Here is a 16,004-nt window from a genome sequence, read left to right on the forward strand (position 1 = left end):
GTGTGTGTGTGTGTGTGTGTGTGTGTGTGTGTGTGTGTGTGTGTGTGTGTGTGTGTATGTGTGTGTGTGTGTTATACAAGGCTGGAATGTATGCAGCGATAGTGTCAATCTTACAACAGAGAATTAAATAATTTGAGTGGTGTGGTGCACACAGATAATCACAGCAGATCTGCAGGACCAGACCTTACATATGATACTGCAAGCTACATTTTTATGTATGAATAAATCTAACATCTTGTTACCTGGTCAGTGTAACAGATGGTCCCTGTCTGAAGCTTGTTATTTTCCTAAAAACAGCATGCAGAAACAGTTTTTTTTCAAATTTTAATTAGAATAAAAATGACCTCAATTTGAGCATTCAAATTATGCCAGTTTATGGTTTTTATTTTTTTTTTCATAGTCTTACTAGATTTTTCCTGAACGGACAAACAATATATATCTGTAGAAGGACCATTTTGCTAGTTGCAGTTTAGATGTCTGTTCATTTTTATAGTACTTACATCATTTATTAACAGGCAGGGCAGAACTCAGCTGCTTAAGAATCACTGCAGAATGTTGTTTGTGGTTTGCTTTACTGGACAGATGAGCCAGAGGGAGTGGTACCCAATGATCCCCATAACATTCATGTATTCTCTATTAATTTTACATCGGCAAGTCCAGTAATAGTTAAAAGCTAGTTCAGTGTTTGTTTGTTACCTTAATTGATGTTCCAGAAGAGATATGTTTCATAGAACTGCCCTCGACTTAAGCATCACAATTTCTGCTGACTTTAATGGATGTTACACAGACCAAAAGAATATGTGACGATTGAAAAATCTAGAAGCAGCCTGGTTATACAACAACCATAATTTACCACGGATGGTCCTAGAAATCTAGAAATTTTTTATCTTTACCATACATTTTATCTATAGTTTCTGATAAAACAGTCCTTTGTACCTTACCTTTTTAAATACTCATAGAGTCAGCACAGTTTCTTTTGGGTACAGGACACATGTTTTTGGTAGAGGAAAGAAACATGCAGCCATAACCCACTGTAAAAGTTCAGATTTTAGAGCAAGTTAAGTTGGGGGTATCTGTGATAAATCACATGACAAAAATGTTTTGGCTTGACCAAAGGTTTAATCTTCATACTCACTGCACTGTGAATTTCCACAGGCCAGTTACAATATAATTCATTTTAAAAAGTCCTACTAAATAGCAGAGGGAACTATAACCAATCTCTTGGGATAAACCATAATGGAAAAGGATATAAAAGAGAATGTATATATGTATAACTGAGTCACTTTGCTGTACAGCAGAAATTAACACAACATTGTAACTCAACTATACTTCAATAAAATATAAAAATAAATTGCAAAAAGTGATTTCTAAGCAACTTTTCATGACACTACCCACTGTATCATGGGGGACACACCTGTTTCTGAGATGTGTGACTAAATACCTCACACTAGAATAAAGTAAGGAACCCAGCCAACTGCAGAATGTTTACCAGAAAAATGGCTCACCGTCTATTATCTATAACACGAGTGGGAACCTTCTGCACGGGCAAACAGGTGAATACGACTGACACTGCATGCCTCCTGACAGCAGCCACTCTAGCAGGGGAACAGAGCCTGGCCTGATTATTCCCTGGACATGTTAAGACCTAGTGAACCAAATGTTTTGATTCTTGGCTTTGGTAAGGAAGCTTATATATGTCCTTGACAAAGGAACAGGCTCTAGTTCTTGACTAGATAAAGTGACTTACTTATTCCAAGTAAAAACTAGGAAGTCAAACCTCGTTGAAACTAGTATTCTAGGATTTGAATCCAAGCAGCTTGGTTTCAGAGCCTGGACTCAACTGTTATATTCAGGTTAAAACACCCAACAGCATGCTCAGAACCTTATGAGACTTAATCCGTGCTAACCATATTTACCAGGGGGGAAACAGGGGAGGCATAAACTGGGAGACCGGGATTGACATATACACACTACTATGTATAAAATAGATAGCTAATAAGGACCTACTGTATAGCACAGGGAACTCTACTCAATACTCTGTAATGGCCTATATGGGAAAAGAATCTAAAAAAGAGTGAAGATATATGTATGATTCACTTTGCTGTAAAGGAGAAACTAACACAACATTGTAAATCAACCATACTCCAACAAAAATTTTACAAAAAAGTCATCACTAGAATCTCTCTACACACAGAAAGGATACAAAAGAACAATATTCTCTTGTGAAAAATTTTTTTTTAATTATCAAGCCTTATTTTCGTAGGCTGTAGACTTTAATAGAAAATTTCTGTAAATTTAACAGTATGCAGACTGCAGATGGTTCAACAGAAGACAGAAAACCTACAGTGAGCTACTGCTTCAAAAACAGAGGCATTTTGGGTGTATACCAATACTTAAAGACATTGCTCAATTTCAATACATTAATGAATTTATTAATGAATTAATGAACTAAATGACCATAGTTTCCTTGTTAAAAGGGGCCATAAAAGGTCAAATTCCCACTTGATAACTACTGAATTTCAAGAATACGAACAAAGTAAATTGCTGAATTTAGAAGTGTGGCTAGACTATTGCTTGGGTAAAGGGTGACAGCAAATCACCTTTTCCTAGTAATGATAAAAGTTTTGTATTAAACTGCAAGTTGTGGAGTTGTTTTCTTCCTGAGGCAAAAGTCACATTCTTCTAGCAACCAGAACCTGCCATAGGTTATAAAGAAGGACACTCACTCTGATGAAGCCCGGATGTGCAGCTGTGCTTCCAAGGCAACAGCGGAGCAGCTCACTCATGCAGAGGTGGCCTTAGCAGTGTGTGTGTGCTAGGATGGGGATGCAGATGTGGAAGGTGGGAAGCAACTGGATCACAGATGCCTTCTTCTACCTTGAGAGTCTTGCTTTGGAAGAAGAAAACAGCTAAACCTCCAGCGACTGTTATTATAGACCCTCTCCAATTCATTAATCAAACGGGGACCTAGAAAACATTTTCAGGTGCCATAATTCTGGGTGAAAGGTAGTTTCTGCTGTTTGACTCATTGTAAAAGCTGATAAATCCATCTCCCTAAATTTATTTATTTATAAATTATTTTTAAATTGACGTATAGTGGATTTACAATGTTATTTTCAGGCGTACAGCAAAGTGATTCAGTTATACATATACATATATCTATTCTTTTTCAGATTCTTTTCCCATATAGATTATTATAGAATACTGAGTTCCCTGTGCTATACAGTAGAGGTCCTTGTTGATTATCATTCTTACATATAGTAGTATGTACTGTTGCTCCCAAATTCCTAATTTATCCCTGTTCCCTCACCTTTCCCCACCTTTCCCGTTTGGTAAACCATTAATTTGTTTTCTATGTCTGTCTCTTTCTGTTTCGTAAATAAGTTCATTTGTATCATTTTTTTAGATTCCACAGACAAACGATATCATATGATATTTGTCTTTGTCTGGCTGACTTCACTTAGTATGATAATCTCTAGATCCATCCATGTTGCTGCAAATGACATCATTTATCTGCCTAAATAAAAAAATAAAGATGATGTTCGACTCGATTAATTTATCAGAGATTAGCCACGTGCCCTTTCTTATTACTGATTCCGAACATCTGTCACAAAGCAGATGTTGTTCAGGACATTGTGAACACCTACATCATTCATGATGGGGTGGGCTCAGTATCACCCCCCCAGGCCACCACACCAGTAGCATAAATGTCAACACCGGGACACACTACACACGCACACAGAATGACATGAACACAATGCTTATTCAAAGGGTAGCCTCAACAGTTCTCTTTTTTTTAATCTGCTTGTAGAAAACTGCTAGTCAAGACTGCTGAGGAGCACAGCTGACATTTTCTAACCTTCTCTTCTACTCAGAAGTTCTGTGAACTTCTGAACTTCCTCTAATCGGAACGAAGTGGCCATGGAGTCTCTCTTTAAGGACAAGCAAACGATTCTTTGGGTTTCTGTGTTCATCGCCTAGAAGCAAAGAGAGTTAAGGCTCACATTTCATGAGTGTTAGTTCCCTGGGGTCTCTGGAGCAGGCAGGACCCCGGTCCCCAGCTGGACACCAGCTCTGGCACCTTTAAGAGAGAGGTGGGTGCCACAAAAGCCCCCTCACTGTGTGCTCAACAACAAGATCTGGGGGTGCAGTTGCAGGTGTGGGCAGCCAGCTGGAGTCAATGTTCTCTGCCACAAGGACGGAGACCAGCAGTCGGGAAAAATAGAAAATACAATAAAAATTAGAAAAGTGAAGTCATCCCCTCAAGTAACATCTGGAACAGGAATTTCAATGATTTCAAGAGCAAAACTGGTGGAGCCTGTGAGAAAAAGTTTTCCATGCAGGGTAACCACCCCAAAGAGAAGAGCACCAAGGTCACAGTAAAGTAAAACAGCAAGTTTGTGTCGTCAGTTTTCTTCCCCCGGAAAAGTGTAGAAAAGCCTTAATGCACTTAATTTCAGTGTAAGACATTCAGAGGTAATGTTTTTATTCAATAAATGCGATATTTGGTGATAAGGTCTCAGTATACATCAGAGACAGTGATGGGAGAAAAGAGGAAGTGCGGGGGGGGAGAGAAAGCCAGAAAATGGGGAGGAAGGGGAAGGGCCAAGCAGAAGTGGAGGGATGGGATGGCATGGGATGGGATGGGATGGGATGGGATGAGATGGGATGGGATGGGATGGGATGGGGTGGGATGGGATGGGATGGGATGGGATGAGATGGCACGGGATGGGATGGGATGGGATGGGATGGGATGGGATGGGATGAGATGGCACGGGATGGGGTGGGATGGGGAAAGAGCACACGTCTGAACTCCAGTCACATAGGAAGATCTCGTATGCCGTCTTCTGCTTGAAAAAAAGGAAAACACTGTTGCCTCTATGGTTTCATATACAGATTGTGTCATACTTAATGCTGAAATCATAAACTATCTATTTTTGCCCCCTCCAAGCTGCCTATTGTGTGCTTATAAACAGGAACCTGGCAGCATGTCAGGGGTGCAAATTGATTTCCTTTCCCAAATAAAATTTTAAAAAGCAAATAAACAAGGTTATGTTGGCTAATGAAACATTACATGCCAGGCTGGGGAGAATTCTCTTAAAGTGTATTTTCTTGAGCAAAGGCAACACAAAGCATCCGTAAAGGACTCTGTCATAGGGGCTTCCCTGGTGGTGCAGTGGTTGAGAATCCGCCTGCCAATGCAGGGGACATGGGTTCGATTCCTGGTCCAGGAAGATCCCACATGCCGCGGAGCAATTAAGCCTGTGCGCCGCAACTACTGAGCCTGCGCTCTAGAGCCCGTGAGGCACAACTACTGAGCCTGCGCACCACAACTACTGAAGCCCGCACGCCTAGAGCCCGTGCTCTGCAGCAAGCCACTGCAAGAAGCCCGCATACTGCAATGAAGAGTAGCCCCCGCTCACTGCAACTAGAGAAAGCTCGCGCGCAGCAACGAAGACCCAATGCAGCCAAAAATAAATAAATAAAATAAATTAATTAAAAAAAAAAGATTCTGTCATAAACAATGGTGGGATGGGATGGGATGGGGTGGGATGGGATGGGGTGGGATGGGATGGGGTGGGATGGGGTGGGGTGGGATGGGGTGGGATGGGAGAGAGATGAAAAGGATGGTCGTAGGGGGAAGGAGGAGAGGGAAGGCAGAAATCGCCAGAAGGAAAGGCAGAAAGAAAGAGCCCCCTCCACTCTGGAGGGTGAGCCGCAGTGCTGCAGGTCCTGTGGTTCCATCACTTCAACTCTGCACTCAGAGACTGATCACCTTTCCAGCTCTGGATGGTTTCTCATGTCTGGACTGCACACACCACCTCTGTACTCTGTCCGGCCTGATTCTAACCCTCCTTTAGAGGCTGGCACAACCTTCAAAGCTAGATGGTGCTGCCAGCAGCTTTCCTTGAGGAGTTATTTTGTCCTTACACTCCTGGAGTCTTTTTTCCCCCAAAACAAATAACTTTTTGTTGAAGCAGAGTTGATTTACAACGTTGTAATAGCCTCAGGTGTACAGCAAAGTGATTCAGTTATACATATATATCTATTCTTTCTCAGATTCTTTTCCACTATAGGTTATTACCAGATATTGAATATAGTTCCCTGTGCTATACAGTAGGACACTGTTGTTGATCTATTTTATATATAGTAGTGTGCATCCGTTAATCCCAAACTCTTAATTTATCCCCCTCCCCTTTCTCCTTTGATAACCATAAGTTTGTTTTCTATACCTGTGAGTCTATTTTTGTTTTGTAAATAAGTTCATTTGTATCATTTTTCCATATTCCACGTATAAGTGACATCACATGATATTTGTCTTTCTCTGTCTGACTGACTTCACTTAGTATGATAATCACTAGGTCCATCCATGTTGCTGCAAATGACATGATTTCATTCTTTTTTATGGCTGAGTTCCACATCTTCTTTATCCATTCATCTGTCAATGGACACTTAGGTTGTTTCCACGTCTTGGCTATTGTAATAGTGCTGCTATGAACATAGAGGTGCATGTATCTTTTCAAATCATGTTTTTGTCTGGACATATGCCCAGGAGTGGGATTGCAGGATCACATGGTAGCTCTAGTTTTAGTTTTTTTTAAAGGTAGATTATTTTTAATTTTATTAATTGTTACAAATTGATACATTGTTTTGAAAAATAGAGAGAAATTGGCACATAGCAAATAGCTCAAACATACGTCAAGAAAATATTAGACCAAGATAGATTTGAACTCTCACTTTTAAAAAGGTCTTCCAAAACTGTTTATCTCTTTTTACTTATTTCCAACCATCAACATTAAGTATTTCATTGAGCATCTATTAGTATGCCTGGCATAATGCTAAATACTTTAAGAAAAAATATAAGAAGCATATCACACTGTCCTTGTCCTTAGTAGTTTATAATCTAGCTATTTGTGATTATAAAGACACATTTAAAAAATTCTGGGACCTAACAGCTTTAAGTAAAATCATCTTTGAAAGTAATCACTCCGGAAGGTTATATGATTATTTCAAAAAATCCTAAAACATTTTTGCATCTTTTCCTTTGGGATCGCCTTTGGAGTCATTATACAAATCATTTAAGAAAGGCAGACTCATTACTTTTAGTTTAGAATGCTGCTCTATCGTCCTTCTGTACCTAGTTTAGACACCTGAATTAATCACTGGGTTTGTTGCTCACCGACTTCTGGTTATTCTAAAATCTCAAATTCACTCTAAAGACAAGTTTCACTATTCTTGATGCCCTTCAAAAGCACGTCCTGCAGCATAACCAGACAGTAAGTACCTGGAGGACGAGAAGCCTTTCTCATCAGCTTTGCATCTCCTCCCAGCATCCCACTCGGAGCTTAAGCACAGCAGGGATGCAATACGCATCCTATGTTGAACTGACAGCACATTAGCTGTTCAGCAGCTGGAGACATCAGGGTGGGCTGTGGATAGAGGCGATGAAGGGTTCCAGATGGGGCTTGAGGGGGATTTCTTTCCATTCTGCTATTTCAGTGTTTTCTTTCATGACTCTTTAGGCATCTGGCTTTGACACTGAAGGACAGAAAGGTCTGCCCGAAGTCGGCAGCAGATTCTCCCAACACTCTCATCTAGCCCTGGCTCTAATCCAGGGTTTGGTATGTGTGCTGAGACCACTTCCCCAGCTGCCATGTTTGTCAGAAGCCAGAGGCAAAAATCCCCCTTCCAGGGCCAGCTCCTCTGCAATCACCCTGATGTGGTAGGGCTCAAATCCACAGCACCCACCTTATGTACCTGACCCCCAGGTTGTAGGCCTCTCTGGCGTATTTTTGAATATCCCATCTGGTTGCAACTCTGGGCTCCAGTGCGAAGGGATATTCGAGGAGATCCACAAACCCTCTTTTGCCTCAGTCGGGCATGTGGAACCCCAGGGACTGCACCATCGAGTGTGCTTTCAGCCCTGTAGCCCGTAGGCCTCCCTTCATGAGTCTCATCGTCTTCAGGCTGGTCCAGGGCCCAAATCGGCAGTTCACGCCAATGACTGAAGCCCCCGCCTTCACCAGCTTCCACCACATTCTCCAGGTGTTACACCATGCATGTCTCTCTCTGGGCCTATGCACATGGTGGCTGCCACGGGTTTCCCGGATTCTTTTAAGACTTCCACAGCCCACACGGCTTCTTCAGCGTGTTCAAAGTACTCTGCAATCCAGAAGTCCACGTTTTTCCTGGCAAAAACCTCTAGCTGTAGTCGCAAAAGTTTTTAAATTGTAGCTTCATCCTTGTGGTGTTTGTACAACGATGTCTGGCAGATCCCCCCTGCGACCAAAGCATCACCTCTGTTGGCTGCTTCTCTGGTAAGGTCACAGGCAGCGGCATTTACAGCTTCCCACTGGCTTTCCATATTGTCCTCACTGGCAGAAAAGGTGAAAGTCCGCGTGACATTCTATCCCGCTCTCAAGAATTCCACGTGAAGCTGACGAACTGCATTTGGATGTTCGACTACGGCTTCTGGAGTCCAGAGCTCGGCCTTCACGTAGCCCCTCTTCTCCAGAGTTATGCGAAAGCTGCCGTCTCCAAGCACACCCTCCCCGCTATCCAGAGGCTCTAAAATGCCCTTCTTGGCTCCGGGGCCATCGCGCTGCGGCTGTTGCAGGCGCTGGGTGGTGGGGAGCACACGGGGCCAGGAGCCCGCCCCTCCTATTTCTAGTTTTTTCAGGAACCTCTATTCTGTTCTCTATGGTGGCTACCCCGATTTACATCCCCACCAACAGTGTAGGAGGGCTCCCTATTCTCCACATGTGTCTACATCTCAATTCACCAACCACACGACAGAATTCTGGAGAACGGAAACTGTGACTGTCACTGTGGTTCCCTTACAATGGCCACCACAGAGCCTTGCACAATGCAGACATTCTCAATACTTCCTCCCGACTAGCGAAACACCAGTTGTTGTTCATTTTTTTGGCTAAATGATAAGAGTAAAGAGATTTACTTTTCACTTCAGGGGAAGTGACTGGGATAGTCTTCGTAATATTGTTCTCCTTTGTTTTTCTTTTGGCTGTACCTCATGGCTTGTGGGATCTTAGTTCCACGACCAGGGATTGAACCTGCGTCCCCTGCAGTGGGAGCGCGGAGTCCTAACCACTGGACCACCAGGGAAGTCCCTCCCCCTCCTTCTTAATCAACCTCACGCTAACCACAAGTTCTCACAGCTATAAGTTATGTGACTGGTAAAGCAGATCTACAGAATCATAAGCTGTAAGAGGTTGGAAGGGACCTCCGAGACCCTTCCTTCTCCACTACTTTGTAGACGAGAGGAGACATGTGATGTAATGAAAACAGCAGGAGCTTTCAGGGAAGACCTGGGCTCACACGTGAGGTTCACCTCTCCACTGCTATGTGATCGTGGATAATCCACTGAACTGCTGTCTGCCTGAGGCAGCTGCATCATTTATAAAACAGTGATCATCGTACCTGTCTTAAAACATGATTGTCTGTAAACGAGTCGTTCATATAAAAGCATCAAGTAGAGCTAATGGCACATGGCAGGCCCCGTAAGTATCCTGCTAATAGACGGAGAGCCCTTTAAGCACAGAGACGATGTTCTACTGAGCTTTGATTCTCCGGTGTGGGAAATGTAGATAATTAAATGAGGAAACAGAGATCTGGACCTTGAGTGAAGCTTCCTGAAAGCCAAGCAGAATCAGAGTCTGGGCTGGGTTTTAAACATCACCTAGACAAGTGGTTCTCCAAATGTGGTCTGAGGATGCGGGGGTGTCCCCAGGACTCTTTCCAGGATTCCGATAAGTTCTTTCTCCAACTATACATCTGCGTGAGGCTGAATCTTTTTCCTACACTTTGCCAAACAACCAGTCACAACTGGCTGGATGTAAGAAGCAGATAAGAGAGTGCAACTGTCTTCATTTAAGTGAGATTGAAGGAATTGCAAAACAGGCAAAACAATGCCACTCTTCTAATTTTTTTTTTGTTTTGAAAAAAAACAGTTATTTTTCCTAAAATGTTTATGCTATTATGTTTTTGTCTTGCTATTTATGTAATATGTAATAGGTTAATTTTATTTTAAAACGAATCAATGAATCAATATTTTTAAAAACTTTGTTTTAATTTCTGATACGAGTAAATACCAATAGCCATAACTTACAGAAACAAAAGCTCTTTGGGATCCTTGATGATTTTAAGAGCATAAAGGGGGTCCTGAGAACAAAAAGTTTGTGAACTGTTGATCTCATCCAATTCCCTCATTTTGCAGAAGGGAGACAAGAGTCTAGTGAAGTTAACTCATTCACTTGACAACACTGAGGGACTTATCAGCAAGGTTAGGGACTGAGCCCCTGGTCTTCAACAGTGGAGTCTTAAATACTGTTGTGATATCAGAGAGGAAGGAAACAGATTTGGAGGACTAAGTCACACTCTGAACCAAAGTTCCAGTTTTTCTAAGAATATTTTATATTCCATTTGTGTTCTTTATACATTGGGCATATTCTCACCCATTTTAGAGAGTAACTCTTATGAAAGATGATACATGATTGGTCAGTAAAGTTTCCAAATACATACAGTCTCTGAAACCACCCAATGAAACCAATATTGGCGCCAAAGGTCCACTAGGCCTAACTGCCTAAAAAATCACGTTCTGTGGTCAAGGTATGAGCGTTGATGTAGTTGAAAAATTCTGAGTTTTGGACTGAGAGACACTGGGGCTCAAAACTTTGAGCCTCTGTCACCTCATCTTTGAAAGAGGGGTAATAAATTCCCACGTCACAGAGCTGTGAAGATGAAATAGGATAATGTGTGGGAGATGGCGTACAGCATGACGCCTTTCACCAGCTTTCAGCATAAGCCCATAATCCTTCAAATAACCCCTGTAAACTACTTGATTATTAATTACTTTTGCACTCCAGTATCCATGTAAATGGAGTGTTATGGACTGAATCTTCGTCTCCTCCCACCCCCGTATGTTGATGCTCTAACCCCCAATGTGATGGTATCAGTAGGTGGGGCTTTGGGGAGGCATTTAAGGTCATGAGGGTGGAGCCCCCATAACAGGATTAGTGCCCTTCCAAGAAGCAGGAGAGACATTAGAGCTGACTCTCTCCACCATGTGATGCCAGTGAGAAGGCAGCCTTCTCTCTGCAAGCCAGGAAGAAAGCCTTCAGCAGAACCTGACCATGCTGGCATCCTGATCTTGGACTTCTAGCCTCTAGCACTATGAGAAATAAGGGTCTGCTGTTTAAACCACCCCATCTATGGGGTTTTGTTACAGCAGCCTGAGGTGCCTAAGACAGAGAGGGACACCATGCCTGTAGCAGAACGGGAGTTAGGAGTTTATAAACTACTCATTCCATTGATTCTATTGAGGCAGTGTCTATTTCAAGATGGATGGGCACAGAAGATGGGTCCAGCTAGACAAAGCTTACAACACCCATCACTGTGTACACTGACTGGGGCAACATTCCCGCTGCAGTGCTAATGACCCAGATACACAGATGAGTTTTAAATAAGGAGGTGGAGTGTCTCCACATATGACCTTCTTTTTTTGGTTTCTCTCCTATCTCGACTTGTTTCTTTCAGAAAAGTATCAATCTCAGAACTTAAGAAAAATTAAATAACCACTTCAGAGCCTGCCCAAAACACAACCTTATTAAATTAGCTTAGGGTTTCATCGGTGGAAGTGAGGGATATAAAACCAAAATCATCTCTCGTGTGTGATACAATAAAAATGGATAATCATGTGACCTAGTTTGGGTTCTAGAAGTATCTAAAGACACAAGTTCAGAAAATACTTTATATATCAAGACACAGCAGGTGTATTCTCCTTCTTCAATCCAGAGGGGCGCTGTCAAAGCTACCATCTCTGGAGCTTCCCTGGTGGTGCAGTGGTTAAGAATCTGCCTGCCAATGCAGGGGACACGGGTATGAGCCCTGGTCTGGGAAGATCCCACATGCCATGGAGCAACTAAGCCCATGCGCCATAACTACTGAGCCTGCACTCTACAGACCACAAGCCACAACTACTGAGCCTGCGAGTCACAGCTACTGAAGCCCGCGCGCCTAGAGCCTGTGCTCCGCAACAAGAGAAGCCACTGCAATGAGAAGCCCACACACCGCAATGAAGAGTAGCCCCTGCTCGCCGCATCTAGAGAAAAGCCCATGCACAGCAACGAAGACCCAACACAGCCAAAAAAAAAAAAAAAAAAAAAAAAAAGCTACCATCTTTGTGTCTTATAATCTGTGTCAAGGGGGGAAGCTTGGAGCCCTCCTTAGTGTTTTAGTTGGTTAATCCATTCCTTGCCACCTGCCCCATCTTGCAATATAATCACTGCATCAATACTAATTTTTCTCTATCAGTTTTTCAATAAAGAAATATACTCCAGTGAGTTTATTTTGTATTGAAGAGTATTTTTACCTGAAGAGACCAAAGTCCTTGAGCACATTAACTGAACTGAAGAACAACATGCTAATATTAGCCACACTAAGCCTTTTAAACATAACATATGATCTTAAACTGGTTTTGACTTTTACTCGAAATGAAAAATAGCTCCCTCTAGTTAGCCAGAGTAAAGCTGGGACATATTTCTTGCATCACCACTATTCTGTGATTCCAATATAGTTATAAATAGCTTAAACAGTTTATTCCATTTGCAGTCTCCTATTTGTTTTGCTTTAATTTCGTACTATACTGGCAATTACCTAGCTTCATTAACTACTTAGGAAATTTCTCAAGTACACTACAAGAAACGCCATGCAAGAAATATTAACCTACAGCAGTGCTCTTGAAGTCAACCTTGAAAGGGAAATCCTTTTCATCAAGTTTACAGGCCAAGCCCTAAAAGCACTGTAGGGTCAACCCACATCAAAAATCTTGCTTCTGACCCTTGTACTGGAAAGAAGACTCATTACCAACCCCCCAAATCATCACTGAGTGCCAATTATGTAGAAAGCATTTTGCTAGACATTAAGGAAAAATTTTAAAATACTTCCTGAATTCTAGGAGTTTACAGTATATCTGGAGTAAAAATGTATGTGTAAAAATACACACACACACACATACACACACACACACACACAGAGTAAAGCATAGAAAGTACCAAAGGACTGATATAGAAAAAATTGACACAGATAAAAACAGTTTTGGGGGAACAAGTCACTATTGACTTTGATGGTAAGAGAAGTGATTGGAGAGGAAGCATCCTTTGGGTTGGGCTTGGGGGAGGGGAAAGGAAAATGTTAGGAGCAAAGGCACAGCAGTGGAAAGACAGGACAAAGGGAAGAGGAAGGTTAATTTGGTTGGCATAGAGTTTACGTGGGGAAATAATGCTGAAAATAGCATTTTAAAATTAATTAGCTCTATTTTATATACAGTAGTGTGTATATGTCAATCCCAATCTCCTAATTTATCCCTCCCCTTTCTCTCCCTGTTAAGCATAACTAATTAGAACCTACTGTATAGCACAGGGAACTCTACTCAGTACTTTGTAATGGCCTCTATGGGAAAAGAATCTAAGAAGGAGTGGATATATGTATATGCATAACTGATTCACTTTGCTGTACCCCTGAAACTAACACAACATTGCAAATCAACCAGACTCCAGTAAAAATTTTAAAGAAACAGAAAAAAAATAAAATTAATTAATTCATCAAGTACTTACTAATGCCAGACAGTATCCTAGGTGCTGGCCATGCAAAGGTGTACCACACAGGCCAGCTTCTTCCCCTCCCTGAGCCTACGTTATGGGGTCAGGGGACCTGCTACAGAGAAGAAAAACATGTGATATGATGGGAGGGATTGGGCAAGGTGGTCAGGGAGGGTATATACCCTAGGTCTGGTGGTCGGGCAAAATCTGTCTGAATAGGAATACTCTGAGTGACGAGGTGAGAATGCACCATCCTCCTTCACAGAACGAACAGCAAGTGTGAAGGGCCTGAGTCAGGAATGACCTTAGATCCTTCATAGCACCAAAAGGTCATCAGTGGGGCTAACCAAGGGCGCTAGCAAATCCTCTGAGAGAATTCCTTCAAACTGCCCCTTACTATTTTCAATACCACTTTTTTGTGGTCCTATATGAGGATGATGGTATACTACCTGAGTCATATTCTCTGGGGATACGGCAGGTGGGATTTCTTCATGACGCTGCCTTCACTTTTCCCATGACACTCCCCACCTGCCACTAGAGCGGGAGCCCCATGTTTTGCTCACTGTTGAATTCCTGGTTCCTAGAACAGTGCTTGGTGTATTTAAGTTACTCAAGAAATATCTGTCGAATGAACACACTGAGTGAACATCACTTATCTCCTCCTCCCCAGGGTGGTCCAAAATGAGAGGCGTGGATGGGGAAAAACAAGACAGGACAAGGAGTGAGTAAGAACATCTACCTGCGATTCTAGCTTTAAATTAAGACTGCTCTCCTTAGTGCACTCATTTTTCTCAGGTAAGGGAGGTCCCTGTCCCTTGAACACTCCTCTCAGGAACTTCTCTTTTCTTAATTGGAGTAGAGTTGACTTACAATGTTGTGTTAGTTTCTGCTGTACAGCAAAGGGATTCAGTTATACATATATTTCTATTTTTTTTCATACTCTTTTCCATTATTGTTTCATATTCTTATCCATTACAGGATATTGAATATAATTCCCTGGGATGAACTTTTCTTGATGTGAGAAGCTTACCCATTCCTTCAAGAACTTCCCTCCCCGGGCTTCCCTGGTGGCGCAGTGGTTGAGAGTCCGCCTGCTTATGCAGGGGACACGGGTTCGTGCCCCGGGCTGGGAAGATCCCACATGCCTTGGAGCGGCTGGGCCCGTAAGCCATGGCCGCTGAGCCCGTGCTCCACAACGGGAGAGGCTACAACAGTGAGAGACCCGCGTACCGCAAAAAAAGAAAAGAAAAAAAAAAAGGTTAAAAAAAAAGAACTTCCCTCCCCTCACCTCCTCTGCTGATATATCTGGAAGTAACTTTTAACTCCCAACTCTACTCATCATCATGCTAGGTTGATAAAGGGGAAGAAATATTGTTGAAAAAAGAAGAAAAAGGGGGACTTCCCTGGTGGTCCAGTGATAAAGAATCCACCTTTCAAAGCAGGGGACGTGGGTTTGATCTCTGGTTGGGGAACTAAGATCCCACACGCCGCGGGGCAGCTAAGCCTGCACGCCTCAACTAGAGCCTGTGTGCCGCAACTAAGACCCAACGCAGCCAAAAATAAAATAAAAAAAAAACAACCAAGATAATCGTTAGAAAGAAAAAGAAGAAGAAAAAGAAACGCCTCCTGTTTTGGGACTGTACCTACATTTTCTCTGCCCTCATATATAACTAATTATTTCTTGTTTGTTACTTACAAAACCTCCTCAGACCCCACTGCACCGTCTCCTGCAGTTCCCTCTGCCTGGCCTCCTTCAGGTGGCAAGATGTCCTTTATACCTAGTTTTGTGCAAAAGATAGATAGTTCCACTCTGCGATGTTTCTGTCCCTTGCAGACAAGGAATGTTCTCTATTTGTGACATTGTTTTTCTTTATTCAGGAGTCTCAAACTCAACCATCTACAGGGGCCGGGCATGGATGACGAAGGGCACAAGGGCGGAGGGTGTGGGAAGTGTGATGAGACAGGCAGCTCGTGCACCATCTAAAGGGGGGGCTCTGAGTCCTGCCCAGCAAGCCAAGTGCTTAGCCCCTTCTGCTAAACACCTTGGCCCTCCAGCTGCTGGTACAGGGCCTGGGGTGTTGGAGGGTCCAGTGGAGACAGAAAGAGGACTTCTTTTCTTTTATAGTTTACTCCCTTAAATTGACCCAGAAGTAAACAAGAAAGCAAAACAATGGAAATCTCAGAAGGCTGCTGATTTTTCAGTGGCAGGAAAAGAGGTGTAGGGGTACGTGTGTATGTGTGTGTGAGAGAGAGACAGACAGAAAAAAAGAGAGAGGACAAGAGGAAGGAAAGAGAGGGAGCGGGGGGGGGGGGGGGGGGGGGGGGGGGGGGGGGGGGGAGGGATGGATTGGGAGGTTGGGATTAGCAGATGCAAACTCTTATATATAG

At 42.8% G+C, this 16,004-nt stretch overlaps 1 protein-coding gene and 1 pseudogene across 1 annotated transcript in view; both read right to left on the minus strand.

Moving 5' to 3' along the window:
• NR3C2 (nuclear receptor subfamily 3 group C member 2) overlaps window positions 1–16,004 on the minus strand; it is a 115,520-nt gene that overhangs the window by 48,680 nt on the left and 50,836 nt on the right. The window lies entirely within an intron of this gene.
• Window positions 7,520–11,435, minus strand: LOC103070903 (S-methylmethionine--homocysteine S-methyltransferase BHMT2 pseudogene; annotated as a pseudogene).

Source organism: Lipotes vexillifer, unplaced genomic scaffold (genome assembly GCF_000442215.2).
Source record: "Lipotes vexillifer unplaced genomic scaffold, Lipotes_vexillifer_v1.1 scaffold269, whole genome shotgun sequence".
Classification (NCBI taxonomy): Eukaryota; Metazoa; Chordata; class Mammalia; order Artiodactyla; family Lipotidae; genus Lipotes; species Lipotes vexillifer.